This window comes from Phodopus roborovskii, unplaced genomic scaffold (assembly GCF_943737965.1).
Source record: "Phodopus roborovskii unplaced genomic scaffold, PHOROB, whole genome shotgun sequence".
Classification (NCBI taxonomy): domain Eukaryota; kingdom Metazoa; phylum Chordata; class Mammalia; order Rodentia; family Cricetidae; genus Phodopus; species Phodopus roborovskii.
The window spans coordinates 2,093,655-2,099,774 of NW_026126607.1; positions in this window are offsets into that span (position 1 = coordinate 2,093,655).

Sequence of the window (6,120 nt, forward strand, 5' to 3'; positions counted from 1 at the left end):
AAGCTTATTATGTAAAGCAATGTTCCAGACACTGAGGACCAGAAAGTCAAAATACAGATCAATCCTGAAAAAAAGTTGAATGCTTAGTGCCCTGAAGCTTTGAAAATTCGGTCAATATTATTCTTCATGCAAAACTGAAAAGCACATTTACGTTTCTGCATGCAAAGTTACCCTTGTCTTTAATAAATGATCAGAATTGTATGTGTAACTGAAAACAATTTTGACATAAATAGCTTTATGATTTGTTGTAAGTGACTGTTTAAGTTGTACTCCAGAGGCATTTCAGGAACCTTTCTTTTGTCCTTGAAAATTTACCAGAGGTGGGAAAACAGGTCATGTGACTCCTGAACATTCCTGTCTTTTGGTAAAGATGTAGTCTTAAAAATAAACTGAAGACATCCTGAAATCATGGACTCTGTATATGACAAACATAGGTCTAAAATTCATGATGAGGAATTAAGGGCTGGGGAAGTGTGATCCTGTGACTGTGATCTGGTCAGGATGGTTGTGAAGATGTGACACTGGTGGACAGGGGAAAACTGGCAAGGAATGGAGTGGACAGCATAACTTGATCAGACTCATATGATGTCCAGTGTGGGTAAGACACATCCTGCAAGAAGGTCTTTGGGGTTTCAGGTCTTCTTTGGGGTAGAAGCTGGGTGTGGTGGGAATAGATATCCTGCCTCTGCTGTTTTCTCAAAGACCAGCAAGGGTAGACCTGGGGTATCATGTCCTGAACCAGTCAGTGATGTGTTTGCCTAAAATGATCGTTTATTCAGGGGTAGAGGAAAGAGCTGGGTGAGAAGGTGAGAAAGAGCTGCAGACAATGCTCTGCCATGGAGCTGCCCTCCAGTATGTGGGCAGATTGTCTTCAGACATCAGCTGGTGGGAGGGGCAGAGGTTCTGTGAGAGAGGCCAAACACAGAGACTCCTTGGTCCAGTGAGTCACTGCTGAGGAGGAGGAGACTTTGGGAGATGCCAAGAGAAGTTCCTTTCTAGGCATTCCCTCCATGCCTGACCAGGGGCAGTGGGATTAGTACTGTGGCCTGACCCTAGACAGCTCAGGAATGTCCCATCAAAGCTGACCTTTGGTAGAACTGATGATTCTTCCCTTTCCAGAGAATGGCTTAGATATCAAAGGATGTCTGTAAACCTTACTCTCACGTGTACATGCTTTGTTTCCAATAAAAAGTCTAGGGTTTAATACATGTCACTTCCACTGTGCGGCAAGCCTTTCAAAGCACACCTGAGATGCAAGTTACACATTCTTCATCCACAAACATTTTTGAGCATCCTCAATGTACCTGGTAATGAATAGCATAATCTTCAAGCCAGAGACCCTTGCCTGGGGTCTGCCTGCTCAGCTACAATGGGGAATTTCATGAGCTGTATATACATATCTATGGTGCTAATTAGGAATCATGATGAGCACATCCTACAAGCAAGAAGAGGGTCCTGATACCAGCTGCAGACAGTGCTGAGCAACCTCTGGCCACCTCTTGGCTATTCTTACACATAGGGTCCACCCAGGCAGAGGGAGGAGCTGGGCCAGAGGAATGCCTCAACTGTATAGGCAGAAGGGTGCAGATGACCTCCTCCTGCAAGCATCAATGTTTCCCAGTGAAACTGCAATACACGTAGTCTGCTTTGTCCCCTGCTTCCTCAGTAGGAAATTGCATCTGTAGCCAGTTGGAGGCTTACTCTTTTATTGTTTTGGGCAGATAAGAATTAGTGGCGACTGGAGTGACCCTGTGACCCAGAGCTAGGGGGAAGCTGGTCAGCCTAAGGATGAGTGAGGTGCAGCACAGGCCTCTCACTCAGGATGTGAAGTTAAATGGGCCCACACGAGGATAAAGGGCCAATAAGCGACCACATAGGTCATCGGTGTGAATGGGGTAACAGGGAATAAAATCGGGACTCAGAAATCCACAGCGAAAGAGCTGAGACCTAGTAGGGCCTATGGCATGGTTCATACATGTTTTGAACCTCACCCTAATTCGTGGAGGCACAAGCTATTGCGCTTTCTGTAAAGGTGGACGGGGCACCACAGGGGGTTTCCCCCTTTCTTCCTCCTTCCTTTCTTCTCTGCTTTGCTACCTGCAGACCTATCTTGCTGAAATCAGGGTTGAGCCTCTGTGGCAGCCTTTTCATTACACCCAGTGACATATCTGAGTAGGAAGCCATGGTTTAGTGGGAGTGAGAGGACACACACTGGACCTTCACAGCCTTAGAAGGGTTAAGCATATTCATAGTCTGCTACCCTTCCCCCAGCCATCCCCCACAGCTCACTGAGAGCAGACATCCAACTGCCTTTGCTTAATGACTCATCAGGGAGAAATTAAGGTGTCTGCATTCCCTTTTCAAAGTGGCCTTGAAAGCTACACAGAGAATTCCTGCAGCAGGGTTTTAGGATCTCATCCTACCAGACCAGGTTACTGTGGGTGCCTGAGGAGCTGGAGAGGTGGCCCTGGGGATAAAGCATTTGCTGTGAATGAACACCCATGTTCAGATCCCCAGTGTCAAGGTGAAAACTTGGAGCAGAGGTATGTATCTGCAATCTAGGTACTGGCAGTGTAGAGACAGACAGACCCCCTAGAGTACTCCAGTCAGCCAATCTGGCAGGAATGGTGATCTCTAGGTTCAGTGAGAGACCTTGTCTCAAAAACTAAGGTAGAAAGACATAGATGAAAGTATCTGAAGTCAACCTCCACAAGCAAACACTCAGACATTTACACATGCAACACATGCATATGAGAGAGAGAGAGAGAGAGAGAGAGAGAGAGAGAGGCAGATAGACACAGAGAAAGAGACAGGCAGAGATATATACACAAAGAGAGAGAGAGAGGCAGACAAACACACACACACACACAGAAAGAGAGAGAGAGAGAGAGAGAGAGAGAGAGAGAGAGAGAGAGAGAGAGAGAGGAGAGACTGGAGACAAATAAGAGGCCCTTGGTCCCATGTTCTTGGAGAATGCCTTCTGCAGTCCTACTGTGTGGCTGCATTCTCTCTCTAATGATTCACTGCTGTGGGATTAAGTTGTAAAACCATTCAGAGGTTCAGGAAATGCTGTTGTTTGGCTCGGTTTTGAAAGCTGAGCCTGTAGAATATGAAAATGGGTTCTGGTGTTTTTATAGTCAGGCCAGGGAAACCTAAACCCACCCCAGGAAGTGGATGCTGATGGCCCTACTTCAAATGAGTAGGTAGGAGGCAGTCTCTGGCTCTCATCAGGGCCTCAGAGACACAACTAACAGCATCCATTCGGAAGTGTCTAGGGGATTATAGGCATTGCTCATGGGATTACGGAGGCTGTCAGCTGTCTGTGAGCTGGAGACCCAGCAAAGCCAGTGGCGTAGGCCAGTCTGAGACACAAGGCCAGAGAATGCCTTTACTCAGTCTGTGGCTTTACATTCTAATGCCTTCTAGAAACACTGTGATAGAAGGGGGTAAGGAGAGATGCTGCTGCAGTCCTGGGCATGGGGAGTTCCTCAGCTTAGTCAAGCCCATCACAGTGATGAGTTTCACACAGTGCTGTGGGTGTGAAGTCTTGAGAACAACCCTGAAAGCTGGTATCAAACCAGAGACAGGAACAATGCCTTCAGGAAATACTGAGAAAAAGAATGGGAGCCCACAGGAGGCCATGCAGGGGAGAAGACTAGGTGGGCACTGTGACACATTGAAATGGAGATGGATAGCATGTTGCAAAATGACAGCGGTCTTAAAAGATATGAGCAGTGCAGAGAGAATCTTGAGGGATTCTTAGCTCCACCCTGGGCTACAGAGTCTTGGAAGGTCTCTGAGATGTAGAGCTCTGAACCAGTGCTGTTTTTCTTGGTCATATCACCCTTCTATGATATCCACACACAGGTTGGAAGCCAGGTGTAAGCTACAACATACTACACGGTAAGACACAGGGTGGACACCAAGACTGCATGGTCACTGGAGCTGGGGCAGGAGAGATTTCTTTAGTATGTATAGCTCTACCCACCCGACTGGTTTCTTGGCTGGGACACTGACTGAGATGTCAGTCTCAATACAGCTCACACTGAAATCCCCAGCCTATCTGGAGAGGAAATTCTTAGACTCTCTGGCCAATGGCTAGTTTTAAACTTTTTTCAGTAAAAAACTTTCCATGATACCAAACCTAAAACCGTCTGTTTGCTCTCTGTGACCACAGGACTTGTCCAGTTGTTCATTTTTTACGTGTGAAATATGAGAAAACAATGAAAGCAGCAATACCAAAGTTAGCAAGCTTAAGGGCTGTTTTACTGAAGTAAAAGGCACCAAAGTGGGAATTTAGTGGGAACACCATTTGACGGGGTAGGTTCACTTGTTTCTTAGTTCATTCTTTTGACTTTTGGTGAGAAAGGTTCTGATGGGGGTCATTTTCAAGTCCACAGAACAATTGCAAATTTGTCCTGATGCCAGTCAGCAGTGGAGACATCCCTTAAATGACCTGAAACAGTTTGGTTAGAGGAGAAACTCTACTTAACCAAATGGAGGGGAATAGAGGGTTGTCTGCAAGGTTCCCCCCAAAAAAGTAATTTCTAGGAAGACAGCGAGGCTTGGGTTATTTTGACATTGTGATAAATCCTACTGGGGAACTTCCCAGTATCACCCACAGCACATAGCAGGTACTCAGTAATTATTAGTTTCTGTTGACTTGCTCCTGAGCCCAGTCCGAATCTTTGCCACAGTCACCTCTAAGGGAACAGAACTGTCCCAGTGACCTCTTCTGCTAGGAAAAGTCCCTTTTGTAAACAGCCACCTAAGCAGTCAGTGCTCCTGAAGAAAAGGTAGAGCCATTTACAATGAAATTACCTAATCCATCAAGGTGATCAATACAACCAAAGAATCAGCCAGTGTTCCCCAGAAATAACAAGTCCATTTAGTCCCAATAATTGAGCTGGCTTTGCACACAGACAGCATCTGTCTTGGAAAATGAATCCCAATGTCATCATTTATTTTCTTCTCTGACTGCGACCTTGATTCTTATCTGCAGGTACCTCCTTTTTTTTTTTTTCCTTTGTTTTTTTTTTGTTTTGTTTTGTTTTGTTTGTTTGTTTTGTTTTGTTGTTCATAGCTCTGAAGGAAAGGGTGCTAGGACTCTGTGACCCTGTTGACACTTACCTGTGATGGTCTGAAGCACACAACCCTGATTTTAATGCACCACTGGGGTAGTAAATGAAATATGAGCTTTCGTATTTTCTCAATTATTCAGTGGCATCCTTAAGTAACTAACTCATTCCTGATTAAAAATAGAATCAAATATTGAAATAAACAAATTGACATAACTCTCTAGTACTGTCCAAGAGACTCACAGGCAACCTGGTAATAAGTTATGTAAACATGTGCTTCTCTGTCGATAGTCTGGTGACATGAATCAGCTCTTATCTCCTCCTGCCCAGCCCCAGTGTAGGACAAATAAGGCAGAGCGCTAGGCAGAGGGCTGCTGCCTAAGGTGCCTTTAGGGACTTAGGAGGGCATTTGGATTCTGCTGAACGGCTGCTTGTCCTTCAGCATCTACTTCAGACACTCACAGAGCAAGTATGTGTCTCCTTTCCAGGTATTCTCTGTCTTTGCCCCAGAGGGTCATGCAAGAGACAAAGATTTGTGGATCCATAGATGATGGAGTTCCAGGGACCCCATTTCAGGGCAGCTCTGGAACTCAGGGAGACTTCCAGCTCTGTACTAGGGAAGGGAAAACTTGGTGCCCAGAGAGGCAGAGATTCAGAAAGCCAGGCACACAGCCAGGATCTGAAGTGCTCATCATGTGGGGCCATGAAGATGGGGCCAGGAGCTGCCAGAGCAGAGACAGGGACAGCAGCAACAACAGGGTGGACACAAAGGGACCAAATGGGAATACCAATGTTCAAGTGCTTTTCCTTTGGTGGTTTTATTGGATCTTGGGACAAAATGAAGGAATTGATAAGAGAAAGGACTGAGCCCACTCATTGTTAAAACGTGTCTGGTACCTGCCACAGGGATGCCTTTCCTGGTCAAGGTTTTCAGTGCAAGCACTTTCACATTATCCTGTGGTGATGTTGTCCCTTGGCTGTGGTTTGTTTGTTTGGGAATGGCACCAGGAGAGAGAGAGAGAGAGAGAGAGAGAGAGAGAGA